Source organism: Microcaecilia unicolor, chromosome 3, assembly GCF_901765095.1.
Source record: "Microcaecilia unicolor chromosome 3, aMicUni1.1, whole genome shotgun sequence".
NCBI lineage: Eukaryota > Metazoa > Chordata > Amphibia > Gymnophiona > Siphonopidae > Microcaecilia > Microcaecilia unicolor.
Window position 1 is genome coordinate 510,938,701 of NC_044033.1, and position 19,779 is coordinate 510,958,479.

Below are 19,779 nucleotides of genomic sequence, written 5' to 3' on the forward strand. Positions count from 1 at the left end.
AGAATGTTGGAGGTGCATTCTATTAAATAGGATTGGTCAGTTCCTTGAAGCACAGCCAGAGCTCAGCATCCTGCACAGTAACGCTCAGACACCAGAGAGAGAGAGGGGGGGGGGGGGGGGGACTGACACCAGAGAGAGGGTGGGAGGGGGGGCCTGACACCAGAGAGGGGGGGAAGTATCTCTGTCACACACACACTCTCTCTCTCACAGTCAATGTCTTTCTCTCTCTCACTCTCACACTCACACACTGTCTCTCACACACTCTGTCTCACACTGTATCACATTCACTCTCTATGTGTCACACAGTCACTCACACACTCTCTTGGTCTCATACACTCAGTCTCACAGAGAGTCTGTGTCTTACACACACTCTCTCTCTCGCACACACTGTATCTGTGTGAAACACACGCTCTCTCTCTCACACACTGTGTCTCACATACGCACTTGCACACACTCTCATTCTCACACACACACTCTCTCTCTCACAGATACACTCACACCCAGACTCACGCTCTCTCTCTCACACACACACATTCGCACGTTCACTCTCTCTCTCACACACAGTCACTCTCACATACACTCTCTCAAACATACACACTCCGAGGAAAACCTTGCTAGCGCCCGTTTCATTTGTGTCAGAAACGGGCCTTTTTTTACTAGTAGGTCAATAAGAGGAGTTTGAACTGTATGCGGAAACGGATAGGAAGCCAGTGAAGTGACAAGGAGAGGGCTAATATGAGCATAATGACACTGGCGGAATATTAGTCGTGCAGCAGAATTTTGATGCACATGAACATTCAAAATCTATTCTCTGGGTTAGTAGGTAGGGATTTTCCCAGCCCTTTGAGGAAGGTAGCTGTGTAGTTAATATACAGAATGATCACTAAGATGCATTATGTCATGGCCAATAAATCTGGAGACGGAGGTAATTCCACCATGTTATCTATTGCTTTTTAAGCAATTAATGCTGGATCTGCACTTTAAGGGCCAGGCGCAATCCTTGCTCAGTCCCCAGGAGTACCATCCCTGGAATAGGAATTTCCTTGTTAGGTGTTTAATGTTACTATGTTAATGTGGTGATTAATGTGCATTCATGTTTAATGTGCTGTTGCACTCTTAGCACACCTTAGAAATCATGTGAAACGCTTAAGACAGCTTAGTAAATAGCCCCCTAAGGCCAAGATGCTCAAAGCTTCTATGCTATAGGGAACAGAGCAGAAAAATAGCCCTGCAATGCTCAAAGCTAATGGGATTCAAATTATATGCGTGCTGTGAGACCAAACGTAAGGGGAGGAATGTGCCTGGCTCATGTGCACAAGAGTTTCACAGTAAGCGGAGCGTGCGCCAGGCAAACCCTGAAGTGAAGCACACCTTGGCGCTGTTCTTCTGTGCCTTTAAATATACGCCTTTTTTCACACTTGAAAGGCTTAGATCAGGGCTGCCGAGAGGTGGGGGCAGGGGGGACAAAATTCCTCGGGCCCCTGCATTCAAATCGATTCGGCAGTGCCTCACCTCTGTGTGAAAGCGCAGTAGCAGATCGCCTCTCTTTGGGCCTTCCTTCCCTGTGTCCCACCCTCGTCTGATGTAACTTCCTGTTTCTGCAAGTGCGGGACACAGGGAGGGAGCGCCCGAAGGGAGGTGATCTGTCACTGCACATCACACGGAGGTGAGGCGCTGCCGAATTGATTTGAATGCAGGGGGCCCGGTGGCGGACGGAGAGGGGCTGTCGACGGAGCCGAGGGTGGGCAGGTGAGACCGGGGACTGCGACGCCGGCAGCCTGAGTGGTGATTGGGGGGGCAGCGGTGGTGCCCCAGGGGCAGCCTTGCCCTGGGCCCGGCTCAGTCTCTCGGCGGTCCTGGCTTATATTTAAGTGCAGAAAACAGACACCAATGTACGTTTGGGAAGCTTGCCAGGTGCCCTTGGCCTGGATTGGCCGCTGTCGTGGACAGGATCCTGGGCTCGATGGACCCTTGGTCTTTTCCCAGTGTGGCATTACTTATGTACTTATATGTACTTATGTACTTTCACTTTCGGGTTTCCTCGGACTCGTACACATTTGTTTTTCAGTACCGGCGCTTAGAGGCTTGCACGGGCTTCCTTCTGCTTCCAAAAGACATGAAAACGGGCAGATTTTAAGAGAATATCACAAAAAGATCCTTTCTTCAACCCCCGTCCCCCAACGCCAGCTCCCAGCTGGTGTTATTTTTCCAGCGGTAAGCGCAGGATTGGTTTGTGCGCTCTTCTCCGAGCATCGGGATGGCCATAGCAAACAAACTCATTAACATCCATTCAACTACATTTACATACAATTTACGGCCATCTCTAGCATGCACGTTTCCTGCGCTAAAGCTCTCTGAGCATTCTGGACCCCTTTTACAAAGGTGAGCTAGCGTTTTTTAGCATGCGCTAAAAATAAGCGTGGGCTAGAGCCACCTGTATCTTCCTAAGGGCGTTCTAGCATTTAGCGTGTGCTAAAAATGCTACAGCGCCTTTGTAAAAGGCCCCCCGCTGCGCAGATTAACACCAGCGCCAATTGGCTCTAGGAACGAAAACTCCAAGACCTGATTCGGAAACCTATTTCATTCCTAATAAAGCCTGTTGTATTTGTTCTAGGTAAACACACACAAACCTGGACTTTAAAAGGAAGCATGTTGTATTTTGAAAAAGAAACAGTTGCATTTATTTGTGACATTTATGTCCCACATTATCCCAAACAAGCTTGAGTTCAATGTGGCTTACAATAAACAGCATAGGATACGTGACAAAGAGTAATGCGTAAGAAAGTAATTGGTTGTAAGAATCCAGTTTTACAATACAGTATCGTAAACATACTGGTATAGCTATGGATGTTTATTTATTTGTAGCATTTGTATCCCACATTTTCCCACCAATTTGCAGGCTCAATGTGGCTTACATTTGCCGTAGTGGCAGTTGCCATTTCCGGGTAACAGAATTACAAATGGTGTTGCATTAAGGTGTGTACATACATAGTAACATAGATGGAACATAACATACATGGAACAGTTCATGGTCTCTATATATATACCATGTGCGTACATACATGCAGTGGCGTAGCAAGGGGGTGGTGGGAGGGGCGGTCTGCCCTGGGTGTTAGCTCAGGGGGGGGGGGGTGCTCCCTGCCAGCTTCCCCCCTCGGTGAATTGACACCCCCCCCCCGACCAGCTCCCGCACCCTACTTTTAAAAAGAATATCGGGAGGGGAGGCGCAGCGCCTCGCGCCTGCCATTTACGTAAAAGAAATGTGGACCGTTGGGTCTTCCCTCGCCCTCTGCTGACACAACTTCCTATTTCCGCAAGGGCGGGACAGACAGAGCGAGGGAAGACCCGACGGTCCACATTTCTTTTACGTGCAGGGCAGGCGCGAGGCGCTGTGCCTCGCCTCCCGATATTCTTTTTAAAGGTAGGGTGTGGGAGCTGGTCGGGGGGAGGAGGGTGTCATAGTGCTGCACCCGGGGGAGGGGGTGCAATGGCGAACCGCCCCGCCCTGGGTGGCAGCCCCCCTGCTACGCCACTGCATACATGGTAAAGAAGAATGCATTATGTTATTGCATGCAGGTTCCTGAGTGATAATTGGATTATACCATTTAGCTTATTAACATTTAGAAAATCTGTTATGAATGAGAAAATTGTAGGTGAAGCAAAGAGAAAGTTAATGGTAATTAGAGTAATAATAACCAATTCAAGGAATAATTAGTTGTTTGAGATATTTCAGCCCACACTCTGACAGTTGCTTTTCTTTCCTTCCAAAAGAAGAATGTGGTTTTTTTAGCCCTAAGGGCAGCTCCCCGATGTGTCCTCCCCCCCCCCCCCCCTAGTCTTGCAAGGAATTGGAAGGGTGGGGGTTGCATATGTTTCCAGGTAAATATTTACATGTTCTCCTCACATTTCCAATTAACTCCAGGGTAGCCTTCATTACAGACACTAATAAGTAGGAAGGGATTGTCCTTTTCCACACTGCCAACCGATTTCACTTTTTTATTCCTTGCAGCGTGTAGAAAACTAATCGAACAGCCAGGACGAACGCTGCCTGTCCTACTAATCTCAGTTCTGTGAAGAGTCTGATGAAATTCATTCCGAAGGCAAAGCTCCGCCGGCTTCCCCTCCTCCTCCACGATCTTGCAATAACACAGCTGGATGATGCCTTGAGCTTCCCTTGGAGTGGAGGGCTCATCTTTCATTCGCCCAGAACTGCCCTAAACGGGGCCTGGGGGATTTGGTCCGTTTTAGTGGATCTAGCTCGCCTCATTTGGTTACTAATTGGTTTCTTGTTTTCCAAATCGAAATCTCATTTCCAGGAAACGACAAAAAAAACCCAGTGCAGCCAAGTCCATCGAGGTAATCCGTGGGTTAGGGGGGGGGGGGGGGGGTATTTAAATGGAAATAGCTCTCCACAATACCTACTTCGCCTCTCCTTTTCAGATGAAATGTGAGCTGACTCTAACCCTTTAGATCCATAAGAGATACATCCCTCCTAATGCTACTTATGTAAATATGATAAACCAGACTTTGGTAGGGGAAAAAAAAGCTAATTTTATCTGCTAAAAGTTAATGTGGCATATCTTGGAAACCTTTCAGACTAGATTATGTTATGATTTGCTTTCGTCCACTTTAGTTGGGGAAAATCCTTCCCCCCCCCCCTTTTTTTTTTTTGCCTAAATACGATTAGGGTTTCGTTATTCATTCTTACACGCAAAGCGAGTGCTTTCCGTCTGTCCTTTGAGCCCTCCCAAAGGGGAAAAAGGCTCAGATCTTCGCAGCCATTGTATTCGTGCAAGAAAAAAAAAAAAACATGGATTCGTTTCTTGATTTTAAATAGATCCAAGAAAAGGATTTTGCAGAACTGCCTGCGGTAGGCAAAATGCAAAGGAAAAATAAAACAACAACCCCTATGTACGCACACACACACACGCATCACTATATACGTATATTGCACACGAGTATTGTATAATGAAGATTCAGATTTACTATTTTTTTTCACATTTTGTTGTCATTGGGAATTTCTCCTCGTGTTAACGGAATGAGGTCTCAAAGCGCCGGAATATTTCGGAATCCATAAAACCGATATGTGTTTTTTTTTAAGCGCCATCACAAAGCTTTTGTTTAGTTGAGCTCACCAGACAGGTGACGCCGTTTAATGATAAACCAGTAAAGTAAGCCATCCTGAAGTTTTTTTTCTCTGTAAAAATCGAGAGGAAAATGCAGTACTCCATAGGAAAAAAAACGTGGCTCGCAAAAGCAGTGCCTAGTTTAACCTGTGGTTATTTATTAACTCTGAATGGATGTTTTATTTTCTCGTCCTAAAACCATAATAATTAAATCAGTAAACGCTGATTAATGAACAACTGACCGACTCCCCCTCATTCAATAAGGGCTCAGTTCAGATCGAAATATTTAATTGGATGGGGTACCCTATGGCTTTACGGCTAGAGAGATGGAGGCTGAATTGGACCCCCAGGTACCTTTTCTCGTTTGGTTTCGGCTGCTTGTTCCTCCTATTTTAAGCCTGGTCTTGGAGGTGGATGCAATAGAGAAGAGGAGTCCCGGAAAGAAACAGAGAGAAAAGCGCTGTCGTGTAAATGAAACCTGGAAAATAGTTATTAGTTAATGTCTCAGTCCATTTAAGAATCCTGATTCCAACTATATTTAGATTCAGTTTTAGTCGAGTTTTCTGAACGATCACATTCCATCTTGATTTACGCTGCAGCCTCAACGAGATGAATGACTTTAATTTAGTTTTTCCTTATAAATGGTTACTAAATCAGCCTAAAAGGATATATACAGTGTTTTTTTTTTCCAGCTCACGTCCCGAGATCCCTTTTTATTCTCCCAGTAATCCCAATTTCGGAGTTTTTCTTTAACAAAAATTCATTATTTCATGTTCTTTATTTCTTTGTTCTTAGAATCAGGTTTATTTTTGCGTTCTAAACCAAAAATGAAATTTCCCCAGAAAATTCCTCCTTCCTCAACTGATATAACCAAACACTGAAAATGTGCAATCTGAGCTTTTAAAATGCAGCTAAGCAAATTGAGAGTTCGTTTAAAACGCATTGCCTGATTGTAGGCTTCCTAGAGTTTTCCAAATCGGTGGGTGAAGGAGGAATCTTGCTTGCTTGTCTGTCTATCTGTCTGTCTCTCCTCCCATCCCTAATCTGCCCCCTGAGGTCTGAGCTGTTTCGCAATTTGTGATCTTGAGGCGCAGAGACCCGCCCAGGACTCGTTTGTAAATTACCCTCCAGGTTCTAATTCAAGGTGATAGAAAATACTAATCCTTATCACCTTCTTATCTTCCTTCCCGACAAGATGTAGAATGGAGGATCCCAGAGACCGTGGGTCAGGTGAAGGGGGAAGAAAAAGGGAAGGCACAAAGGATGCACGGAAGATAGGGGTGGAAAGAATTGAGAGAGAAGGTGTTTGGACACAACCCATTTGCAAAAATGGTGCTTTTGTGTAGGGAAAGCCTGCACAGAGGGCGTGGAGCGTGCACACGTTTATGTGTGTATTATGGATACGTGCATCTGTGGTTTATCTCCTTTTTTTTGCATTAATAAAACATTAAAGCCAAAAAAATAATAAACATTTGCTTGTTAATACCGAGAGTACTTTAGCTCAGTATTAACAAGCAAAAATTTTTTTGTCTTTAATGTTTTATTAATGCAAAAACCCCCAAAAGTTTCGTTCTTCCTCGTTTGCCTTCTCTGAGGTGCAGTTTGTGGTGGTTTCCACTTTACAGATAGAAAATACGGGTTTTGTTCTGTTATTTTAAACCTTAAAATGATGTAAGCATGCGAGCTTTTAATTACCAAGTTGAAATGTTTTCAGCAGACAAGACCTTATCTATTAAAACAAAGAAAAAGAGAGACCCCCCCCTCACCGAATAGGCAATTCCAGTGGGTTTATTCGCTACACCTACTTTTTTTTTTTTTTTAATTCTGTGGTCCGGAGAGAACAGCTGTTAATGAAATTAAACGAAAGAAAATCAAATCTTACTGCGGTGAAAATAGTCAAGAATGTTCTGCCACTAAAGAATCTGCAACATAATCGTTCTCGGTCTATAATTTATTCTTTGGAGATTTAAATTGGCTCTAAAGTGTTTAGTGAAAATCGAACGGATAGTTTTCATATCATTATGCTTATAGTACCAGTTGCTCTCTAAATATTTATCTATAATGTGTTGGAATCATTCCGGGAGGTTTTTGGTCTTCTGAATTTGGGCCCAGATGCACTAAACGTTTTTCATCGTTAAATGAGCCCTTAAGGAAGAATTTCCGATCCTTTCCATGCACTAAAGCCTATTTTTCGACGGTAGTAGCAGCTAACGAAAACGGAATGTAGATGAGCAATTAGTGTGAAAACCCCATTGAAACGACATGCACTAACCTTTTCCGATTGCCTTTACGCAGGAAAAAGGCAGGAAAACTAACGAGAGGTCTGGACCTCTCGTTAGGACAGCTCTGTGCCAGGAAAAAGTGTTAAGTGAAAAAATAAACAAACTTTGAGCCAATCCCAGCGCATTAGCAGAGCTAAAAGCGCTGTGATTGGTCCAAAGGACCTCAGAAAACACATAAAAAAATAAAAATAAAAAAAGGATCGGGAGGGGGCAAGGGCGCTCATCAGGAGCGTCCTGTATGGACGGCCTTGCCCCCCCCCGCTGCTCCCCCCACCCCGAAAAAGCAAACTTCTAGAAGCCCCTGCCCCCCTCCCTTCCTCACTACTCTGTCACCTCAGCTCCGCCTCCCGACATCCTCCGTCCGCGCCCCGCCCCCTTTTGGGGTCGTCGCCGCCATTCCCCTCCTCCATCGGGCCCCCCTTCCTCTTACCGGGCCCGTGCAGCGCCTCTCTCCTCTGTCCGAAGGCGCTGCACGGGCAAGAAGAACGCTGAATCAGCTGATGCCTGCCTTCGCGATGGCGCGTCTTTCTCCTGCTGCGCCCGCCCCTGTCTGACGTCAGTAACCTACGTAGGTTACTGACGTCAGACAGGGGCGGGCCCAGCAGGAGAAAGACGCTCTATCGAAGCTAGGCGAAGGCAGGCATCAGCTGATTCAGCGTTCTTCTTGCCCGTGCAGCGCCTTCGGACAGAGGAGAGAGGCGCTGCACGGGCCCGGTAAGAGGAAGGGGGGCCCGATGGAGGAGGGGAATGGCGGCGACGACCCCAAAAGGGGGCGGGGCACGGACGGAGGATGTCGGGAGGCGGAGCTTAGGTGAGAGTAGTGAGGAAGGGAGGGGGGCAGGGGCTTCTAGAAGTTTGCTTTTTCGGGGTGGGGGGAGCGGCGGAAAGTGGGGAGCAGCGGGGGGGGGGGGGGGGGCAAGGCCGTCCGTACAGGACGCTCCTGATGAGCGCCCTTGCCCCCTCCCGATCCTTTTTTAATTTTTATTTTGATTTGGGAGCCATGTGCTTGCGATTTGACTGTGTTTTGAACGTTTCTGGCATGCGCAGAGCAGCCAGCATAACGCTTGGCTGCTTTGCGCATGCTTTACGAGCCGATTACCGACGGGGATTGGTGCATCGTTCTTTCCAATACCGCACCAAACTTTTTGGGGCTGTGTTTTTGGAGCATGCTTCGTTATTTTAAATTCGGTAAAGGTTTTAACGTTTCTGATTTTTTTACGTTTGCTTGATGCATCTACCCCTTGATTGGCCTACATTGTGGGCTAAAACTCTGAGGGCCCGATGCACTAAACTTAACGAGCCATTAACGAGCAAGTAGTAAACCCTGGCATGCACTACAGGCTTCTCCCAGCCATTTTCCGATCACGGTAGCAGCTAACGAAAACGAAATGCAGATGAGCAAATTAGTATTATAATGTGTAGAAACCGTATTGTAATGAGATGCACTACCGTTTTCCGATTGCCTAACCGTGGAAAATCTAACGAGACGTCTGTACGGCACGGGATTGAAAAACTTCTCTAAATGTAACAAAAAAAAAAAAATCGGGGAAAAAAAACGTCCAAGTGCTCATCAGGGACGTCCTTTATGAACGTCTTTCACTCCAACAAAAACAAAACCCAACACCCCTAAGCCTTAGAGTTGGTTATTATTTGTCTTGTTTAATACTGTTGCATTTAAAATTGTGTTCCTGTAGATACCCACAAAATCGGCTGCAATACACCAATCATCGTGTTTTATTTTCCATAAAGCTTACTGGACCCCATCCCCAATAGCCAAAATTAGAAGTTTATCTAAATTGGACCTAAGCTGGTCTTGTTTAGATGAATCTCATATGATTTACTTTTGCAAAAATGTTAAAAGCCTATTGGAACAGAAAGGTTGTAATATTTGACCTGCCCAGAGACCTGGATATTTCATACAAACAAACAAAAAAAAAAAGAGGTAAAAAATTCTCACGGTACTGTGAGATGTGAAACAAAAAGAAGTGAGGAGAAACCAAGGAGGATACAAAAAAAAAAACCAAACTTCATTGGGTTTCTAAAAAAACGACCCGACACGGCCGTGTTTCGGCCCTAAGGCCTGCCTCAGGGGTCTTGATCAATCTCGGATGTTGCTGTGTAATATTAGATATAAAACAACAAAGCAGAGTGGAATCAATGCATTTATTGGAACAATGCCCGACGTGGCCACATTTCGCCCTCAGGCTGCGTCAGGGGTACAAACTATCAGAAGTGTATATAAATATGTCATACACACTTGTAGTGAGCTAAAAACAATTGTTCCAGAAATCTAGTTCCACTTATCTGCTGCTCCCAACTTAACTGATATGTGTATGACATATTTATATACACTTCTGATAGTTTGTACCCCTGATGCAGCCTGAGGGCGAAACGTGGCCACGTCGGGTATTGTTCCAATAAATGCATTGACTCCACTCTGCTTTGTTGTTTTATAGCTACTGTTTTGTAAGCAGTTGTGTGCCTTTTTGCTTTTTTGCTGTGTAATATTATTCACCCATGAAAATATGCGCACAATTGTAGTTAAATCAAAAACGTCTTTGGTCTCCTCTCTTGCAAAAATGTCGTGTTGTCAGTTAAAAAAAAACTGTTTAACACTATGATAGCAGTTGCTCTCCATCATATCATATGCAACTGGAAGGGCAACTCGCAACTAAACTTTATGGAATGGCAGAGCAGTTTGTGTGTAATAAGGAAGTATGAAGCATTCACTTCAATCGTCATTAAGAACGTGGTCACCATTAGACTCATATCATGGCAAGATCAGCACCTGGACTCAGGCCATGATAACATAACTACAGATCACCTTTTTGTTGCTATTTTTATTATTATCTTTTAGATCTCCTGGACTTTAAATAATACTCACCTACGAATGCACTCGATCTGCAGCCCCTCCTTACCTCTCTACCCTCATCTCCCCTTACGTCCCTACCTGTAACCTCCGCTCTCAAGACAAATCTCTCCTTTCAGTACCCTTCTCCACCACCGCCAACTCCAGGCTCCGCCCTTTCTGCCTCGCCTCACCCCATGCTTGGAATAAACTCCCTGAGCCCATTCGCCAGGCCCCCTCCCTGCCCATCTTCAAATCCTTGCTCAAAGCCCACCTCTTCAATGTCACCTTCGATACCTCTATTCAAGAAATCTAGACTGCCCCACCTTGACATTTCGTCCTTTAGATTGTAAGCTCTTCTGAGCAGGGACCATCCTTATTCGTTAATTTGTACAGCGCTGCGTAACCCTAGTAGCGCTCTAGAAATGTTAAGTAGTAGTAGTAGCAATTTGTGAATTTCTGTTCTAGTTACAGCGGATGCTTTTCTGTCCTGTTATATTGTTAATTGCAAGTTGTAAAATTTAAGAAAATATTTTAATAAAAAGATGTAAAAAACTATTTATCTATAACAGAAAAAATAGATTCATATTTTTATTGATAAGCAGGTTTAAAATGTCTTTTTTATTTCTGATAATTTAGAAGCATGTTTATGACAAATTAGTTTTATCATAGTTCTCATGTTGGCTTCCTTCCTTCCTCCCTCCCGTTTTTATAGCTTATTGAAATAGTTTTCAAATATCATAAGAAAATACCAAAAAGCAACGCTTTATGCTTATAAGTTCAGGAAAATGCATTTCTTTTTTTCCCCCCACAAAAATAGGAGAATTCTGAACTAACCAAAGATCTTGAAAAATATGATTTCTGTTTCCACCAATCCACTGCAATGATCCACCCTTCATAATTAAGGGCCCCTTTTAGAAAGCTGCAGTAGCATTGGTTCATTTGGAGGTCCTTTTACTAAGCCGTGGCAAAACGTGGCCTGCGGTAGTGTAGTCGTGGGTTTTGGGCACGCGCAGAAATATTTTTCAGCACACGTACCAAAAAATGCCTTTTTAAAATTTTTGCCAAAAACGGACGTGCAACAAAATCAAAATTGCCGCATGTCCATTTTTGGTGTCTGACTTTTACCACCAACCATAGACCTAGTGGTAAAGAATCTGCGTGGTAACGACCTACATGCATCAGATGCCACTTGGCACGTATCTGCTATGTGCGTCGGAAAATTAAAAAAATAGTTTTCAGATGCGCGTAGCGAACGTGCACCAAAAATGAAATTACCGCAAGAGGCACTTGGTAGTTGGGCGGTTAATTCATTTTGGCGTGTGTTGGGCACGCGGCTTAGTAAAAGGGGCCCCCGATTTGCTGCATGTCGAGGCTCCGTTTTACCGCAGAGAGGCAAAAGGCTTTTTATTTAAAAAAAGGAATGGCCTTGTGGTAAGTGACTCAAAGGCTTGAGTGAAAAATGAATCCTCTGTAGATTAACACCATAAAGGAATGGTGGGGGAAAAGACCTCATATTTATTTATTTAGATTTTGCTCACGCCTTTTTCAGTAGTAGCTTTTTCAGATACTCTGGATATTTCTCTGTCCCAGGAGGGCTCACAATCTAAGTTTGTACCTGAGGCAGTGGAGGGTTAGGTGACTTGCCCAAGATCACAAGATGCAGTGGTGGGATTTGAACTGGCCACCTCTGGATTGCAAGACTGGTGCTCTAACCCTTAGGCCACTCCTCCACTAGCAACATTCCATCTAGAATCTCAAATAGTTGCCCACAATCTCAAAAAGTGGCAACATTCCATGTAGAATCTTCAATAGCAGCAATAATCCATATATTTATTTATTTAGATTTTGCTCACACCTTTTTCAGTAGTAGCTCAAGGTGAGTTACATTCAGGTACTCTGGATATTTCTCTGTCCCAGGAGGGCTCACAATCTAAGTTTGTACCTGAGGCAATGGAGGGTTAAGTGATTTGCCCAAGATCACAAGGAGCAGCAGTGGGATTTGAACTGGCCACCTCTGGATTGCAAGACTGGTGCTCTAACCACTAGGCCACTCCTCCACTCCACTCCTGTGAAATCCTTAGAATGCTGTTAAAATATCAAATTCCAGCATCGAAATCACAGATCCCAGCTCCTATCATTGGTCATTAAAAACCCCCAACCAAACCAAAAGACAATTTTTATCGGTGCAAAAAATCTTCAACTGTGAAAATATTGTGACAAATTCATAAGACTAAAAGTTGAACTTAGCTTTGTAGGGCAGTAGAAACATCATGGGATTAGATACTGCTGTGCCTTCTTTAAGTTACTGCCTGTCCAACGCAATGCTGGCAACCATTGAGCCTAGCCGCTCACAATATTTTCACAGTTGAAGCTTTTTTTTTGCACTGATAAAAATTGTCTTTTGGTTTGGTTGGGGGTTTTTATGACCAATGATAGGAGCTGGGATCTGTGACTTGGATGCTGGAATTTGATATTGTAACAGCATCCTGAGGATTTCACGGGCATCTGAGGTCTCCCCCCCCCCCCCCCCCCCCCCCCCCCCGCCATTCCTTTATGGTGTTAATCTACAGAGAATTCATTTCTCACTTTAGCCTTTGAATTGAGTTTTGACATCACCGAGTGATTTTCCAGTTAGTATTGTTACTTGCGGTAAGTGAACAACTCGCCGCGTGCTCATTTCCTGGGGGAATTCTTACTGCCACTTAATTAGGGGATGGTAAGGGCTCCTGCCGTAACCTGGCGGTAACCAGGCAGCTCATGGGGCTGCCCGATTACTGCCAGATAAGCCCCTGGCACTAAAAAATAAAAAAAAGTATTTTTGTTCAGCGCTGGAAATGGTGTGCAATGGGGGAAGGCAGTATTGTTGGGCTCCTGTGGTAGTGCTGGATTGGCGTGCAGCAAAGCGGTCATACCCATACCGCTGCTTTGTGAAAGGGGCCCTAAAAGAATAGGTCAGAATGGAATGAGGTGAAAAAAATTCACCATTGAAGCAGCTCCCTGTGTCATGCCGGCTCTGTTGTGCATTATGGAGTTCAGTGAGATGCAGGTTTAAGCTACATTTCCCCCCAGGAAGCCTTTGGTGAAACGGAGATCCCCATTGGGAACTTGAGATAAGTGCTGGCTGTTTGAACCACTTATTTTTCTGACTGGACAATTTTGATGGCATTATTAAGTATATTCATTTGACACAGATGGCATTCAAACGTTATATTGATTGTTACGGTCTGTGCCAGAGCCAGTGGTGGGAGGCGGGACCGGTGGTTGGGAGGCGGGGATAGTGCTTATACGGTCTGTGCCCTGAAGAGGACAGGTACAAATCAAAGTAGGGTATACACAAAAAGTAGCACATATGAGTTTATCTTGTTGGGCAGACTGGATGGACCGTGCAGATCTTTTTCTGCCGTCATCTACTATGTTATGTTACTTACACGTCATGATATTGGATGAAAGATCACATATTGTGTAGGAAATGTTGATGTGTATGTTATCGGAGTTTTTGGGACCTTGAGGTGGGAGGGGGGCAGAGCCCAAGGCGGGGAGGTACATTTTGGTCCGCTGCCACCCTGCCGCTCCCCACCCACTGCTCCCGCTGTACATATCTTGGCTGGGGGAGGGGTACATTTTGGTCCGCTGCCACCCTGCCGCTCCTCACCCACTGCTCCCGCTGTACATATCTTGGCTGGGGGGGTGTCCCTAACCCCTACCAGCTGAAGTCTTCACCTAGCGCTGGTCTCCGACGCATCCGCTGCATTGCCTTCCCTGCTCTCTCTTCCCCTCTGACGCATGATCAATTTAATTAAAAACGAGTGTGCTGGATGTGAGGAGGGAGAGAGAACAGGAGCCGGAAACTAGCATTGGATGAAGTTTTCAGCTGGTGGGGGTTGGGGACCCCTGCCAGCCAAACCAGGGGCCCAGAGCAAATTGGGGGGGGGGCAGGCCCCCATGGCCCCCCCATAGCTATGCCACTGCCTGTGATTACAAAGGGGCCTTATTGCTGATTTGTTGAGAAGCTGTTTGGATAATGGAGTCTAAGCCCTTGGTCACATGAAGTCCTTTTCTCCTAATACAAAAATATTGAACAGTATTGCAAACTCTCTTTATTCCATGCATTTTAGCTAGTAGAAATAATTTTGTGTTTTGTATTGGAATTGTATGTCATCTTTTTTGGATTGCAATTCAGTGAGAGAAGACACAATCGGAGAAAGGTAGAACCATTTGAAAAATTAGACATATTTTCCTATTGTGAAATGTAAAATTTTGGATGAATGTACAGAGTTTGCTAGAAATATTTCTAGATGTATTCTTTATTTTGCAAAGGTACGTAGGGCTCCTTTTATGAATCAGCGCTACTGGTTAGCATGCACTAAATACAAAGAAGCCCATTCAGTTAGTAAAAGGACACCTTTATACCTATGGGCTTCTTAGAATCTAGCATTTGTTAATTCCCTTCACAAGCATTAACTCACGGATTCTATATAGAGTGCCTAGAGATCCGCACCAAAATCTAAGCATATTCCATAACAACGCACATAACTTAATTGGTCTAAAAAGCCAATCAGCGTTGTTAACGGCACTTAACAAGCAATAATGAGCAGTAGTTGGCAATAATTAAAACTTATTATTATTATTATTATTATTCTTAGCATTTGTATAGCGCTACCAGACGCATGCAGCATTGAACACCTGATACAAAGAGACAGTCCCTGCTCAAAAGAGCTTACAATCTAAGTAATACAGACAAACAAGACAGTTACGGGTAAGGGAATTAATGGGAGCTAAAAAGCAGCAATGAAAAGGTGGGTTTTCAGCATAGATTTGAAAACAGATAGAGATGGAGCCAGTCAGCACACGGCAATGACTGATTACCACCAGGTTACCGCTGCACTAACCATTTCTGGGGTTTTTCCCCCGGAAATGGCACAAGCTCAACCTGGAATTATCACCGCCGCTCTGTAAAAGGGCCCCTACATAAGAAATATCAAACCATGACGTCAAACATCTCCAGTTTTACTCATTTAAGGAACGTGAGCATCCTGGTTGCCATTATGGGCGGCAGAGTGGGAGGCGGGGCTAGTGCTGGGCAGACTTCTACGGTCTGTGCCTTGAAAATGGCAGATAATGGCAGATACAAATCAAAGTCAGGTATGCACATAAAGCAGAACATATGAGTTTATCTTGTTGGGCAGACTGGATGGACCGTACAGGTCTTTCTCTGCCGTCATCTACCATGTTACTATGTATGTTAAGAACTTGACTTCAAATGATAATTAAATCAGTGAGCTCTTTATAAGTAGTTTATTTGAAGTTTGCAGTAATATTAGAGGCTCCTTTAATAATATTTTTTGCATGCATGTGGGTTTGTTACTCATGTTCTTTCTGAGCATAATTGGATGTGTTTGGGGGTCTTTATATTTTAGAATACAATAAGGCCTTTTTGGAAATTTTTACATAGGCCTGCTGTTATGAAATTTATACCCCAGAGGCAGTATTTTCTTTTCTTTTCTTAATTTTAGAGGCCAGGAATAACTCCTGTGTACATGTTTTATTTTGTTGTGTTCTGACTTCTTTCTTTGCATTTCCTTTTTAACTAAACAGGGCTTGGAGAAGCCTGGGGTCATTCTAGCAGAACCAGCAGTTTGGATAATGTTGGTCGGGAATTAGGATCTCACCTTTTACAGGTACTGTGTTGGGAGTATTAATGATTAAAGGAAATGTGCCCCATTTTGAACTTTTTAACTTTCCCACCTGTCTAATTTTTAACTCCTCTTGTGTTAACAATGATTCTCGGTGACTACAACATTTTAAGCCCTTCTCCTGTCTAAATTCTCCCTTGTGTAGTAACCCCCTCCCAACAAACAAATAATAAAACACACACCCCTCACACGTCATTTAAAAGTGCGAAGATATGACCGATGCATGTATTAATTTCTATGCGATTTCTAACAGAGCTACAGATAATTCCCCTGCTTTGTCCCTTGTGTCATTCTTTGCTGTGCTCACTGTTACCCAACCTCCAATTTAGGACAGAAAGGGACTCTCCCTGAGCCCCAGGGTCTCAAAGACAGGGACAGAAAAATGCAGAGAAAGGGAAACAGATGAGAGAACAAGGAACGCTGGCCAAGAAAGAGACATGGAAGGATAGAGCGCTAGAAGAGAGACAGATGGATGAGGACTGAATCAGAGACTGTGAGGCCCAGTGAAAGACCTACAGAGCAAATCGCAGACAAATAAAAAACTGGATGTATATTCAGACTATGAGGCCTTTAAATCCTCACTGCTTCTCTACCTATAAACAGATGCAAGGCATAGATGGATCAGTAGTGGTTACAGCAGGCTGAGAAACCAGGTAAACCAAGGTTCAGATTCTGCTGCTTTGTCTTGGGGCCATGAAAATCACTCCAGAGCCTCAGGTACCAACCGATTGTAAGCCTTCAGTGACAAGGAAATACCTTCTGAACTCTGTATAGAACTCGCATTGAGATATCAATGAAAAGGTATAAAGTAGAAAAATGAAAAAATGCACATAATAATTAATGAATGATTATAATATGCCATAGTAATAGTTACTTAACAGACCCGTTTCTACATAAGTACATAAGTATTGCCATACTGGGAAAGACCAGAGGTCCATCAAGCCCAGATTCCTGTTTCCATCAGTGGCCAATCCAGGTCACAAATACCTGGCAAGATACTGCTTATCCCAGAAATAGTGGATTTTCCCCAAGTCCATTTAATAATGGTTTATGGACTTTTTCTTTAGGAAGCCGTCCAAACCTTTGTTAAACTCCGCTAAGCTAACCGCCTTTACCACATTCTCTGGCAATGAATTCCAGAGTTTAATTACACGTTGGATGAAGAAAACTTTTCTCCGATTCGTTTTAAATTTACTACATTATAGATTCATCGCAAGCCCCCTAGTCCTAGTATTTTTGGAAAGTGTAAACAGACGCTTCACATCTATCCGTTCAACTCCACATTATTTTATAGATGACTATCATATCATATCTCCCCTCAGCCGCCTTTTCTCCAAGCTGAAGAGCCCTAGCCGCTTCAGCCTTTCCAACATATTGGGTTAGGTTCTATATATTGCGCAGAAAAAAATATGCCTAGGCGTATTCTATAAACTATGCCTAAAGTTAGGCTTGGTTTATAGACTACAGAATCTAGGCACAGTTTATAGAATATGCCCAGTGACCATTTTCTGCAACTATATTTAGTTGTGGCCATTTACGCCAATGAAAATCTGGTGTAAATGTCGATTCCTAAATGGCGTGCGGAACAGGCATATTCTATTACACTACACGTAAATTCAAGGAATGACCACAACCTGCCCATGGCCATGCCCCCTTTTTTCAGATCCGCATCTTACAATTTATTAAAAAAAAAATTTACACGTATCACTTTGTAGAATACGCTTAAATAGTTATGTGTCTAAATTCTAATTAATGTTAATTGGTGTCAATAATTGCTTGTTAAGTGCAATTATCAGCACTGATTAGCTTGTTAAACTAATTAAGTTGCACATGCAAACTATAAAACGACCGGATTTGCGCATGCAACTTAAGTCGTACTATAGAAAATCCGGGGGGATTATGTATTAAAAATAGCCTCCATTTTGCAAAGTAACTTTAGGGATAAAAAGATCTGTTTTCAAATGTGCTGTTCACCACATGTATCTGCTTCCGCCAGTATTTCGTGCTGGACCACTTGCCTTTGTCTCTCACGAAACAAACAGCTGATCCCCAGTGTATAATGTTGCCCCCTGCTTAAGCTTTATTTTACATAAACATTCCCGGCATTAGCCTCAGCTCAGCAGATGTTTGCAGAGAAGGGTTTTAAAGAAACGAAAGCCTCTGCTTAGAGGTGTTTAACAAAAAAACAGGGTCCCCAAGATAGCACCTTCTGCCTTGCTGCTGAGGGGGGGTATTTGACCACCCAAGTGCTTGCTAATGTACACCTCGTTTGCATTGCAGCTCTCTCTGATCCAGGAATAACAGCAGCTAATTCCCAGGTGCCTTGTTTTCTCCCTATTTAGACCTTAGACGGTTTCATCTTTGTGGTGGCCCCCGATGGGAAAATCATGTACATTTCCGAGACGGCATCTGTGCATCTGGGTCTGTCGCAGGTATGTGTGCCTGTGCTTTATCTGCATGCCTACCGGGCAGGTGTGAACGTGGAAACAGATAACGGGTCCTATCTGTATTTACAGATTAAGTTTGCCAAGACCTTACCGATTAGAGGAACAAACAAGCAGATTGATAACCACCTGTCAGGTTGATTCTGCTGTAGAGAGTTGACTCTAGTATGGGAATGACCCAACAGAGCCCAGAGCAATCGTACAACAGTTACCTAAGGCAGCCATTTTATTTCAGTTTCACATCGCGCCCTTGTGTAAATACAGGTAAAGCTGAAATCCTCCTCTGTAACAGGTAGAACTCACCGGAAATAGCATTTATGAGTACATCCACCCTGCAGATCATGATGAGATGACGGCAGTGCTAACAGCCCATCAGCCCTACCACTCGCATTTCGTTCAGGGTAAGGTACATCTCCCTATCGTTGTTGTTTCTCGTTAGCCTGCTTTTGGTTTTGTAATGGTAAAATTGGTTTTCTATCCGGCTATTGCCTCGCAGTGCTAAGCGGGTTCCAACTTTTTAAGAAGCCGGTTTCATTTAACTGGGAAGAAGAAGCATAATAATACATTTAGAAATTAAAGAAATCAGTGGTTAGCATGGGATACATATTTCTGAAACAAAACGGTTTTCAAAATTTTCCTAAAGAGAATATTGGACTGAGAAGATTTAAATATAGGCGAAATCATAGTCCATAATCTTGCTGCTTGAAACGCCAGCCCTAATTCAAAGAAATGTAATCTCTTTTTACCTTTATGATGATGGAAAAGAATAACCTACAGTACGTCTTGTTCTCAAAGTGTAAATGAATATAAAATGTGTGCCAAGCCGTGTAAAAGTTTAAGAGAAAACCCGCCAATCTGAAATAGATTCTAGCCTCAATAGGAAGCAGGTAGCAGTCATGCAGTCCTTTCCCCCGTTTTAATCCTTCCCCTTTCTCTTCTCTTTTTCTTGGAAACGAATTTGCCTCACCAGAGTACGAGATTGAGCGCTCTTTTTTCATGCGGATGAAGTGTGTGCTGGCCAAGAGGAACGCGGGTCTGACGTGTGGAGGATACAAGGTGGGTTTCATAGGCCACAGCCATGGAAGGCCCCATCAATTTATTTTGTATTGGAGAATCTCATTTGCAAGAGGGATGGCCGTTAGCCGAATGTAGTGATTTTTGGGGCAGTGTGAGGAATGGGGGAAGAGTTTCTGTGTATTTGACGTGCCTGGGGAGGGGGTAGTTGCACCTTATTTCAGTGGTCATGGGTATGATATGAAATATTTTTGCATTTTATGACATAGAAAGATGCAGCACTTTAAAATAGGGTTTCAGTTATTGACTACGTGCAGGGATAACCAACATCAAGATAATAGAAAAACTCTCGGCAACCATTCATATATA

At 43.8% G+C, this 19,779-nt stretch overlaps 1 pseudogene; it reads left to right on the top strand.

Annotated features, from left to right (window-relative positions):
- The first annotated feature begins 888 nt into the window (after positions 1 to 888).
- LOC115464824 overlaps positions 889 to 19,779 on the top strand; it is a 71,328-nt pseudogene continuing 52,437 nt past the window's right edge.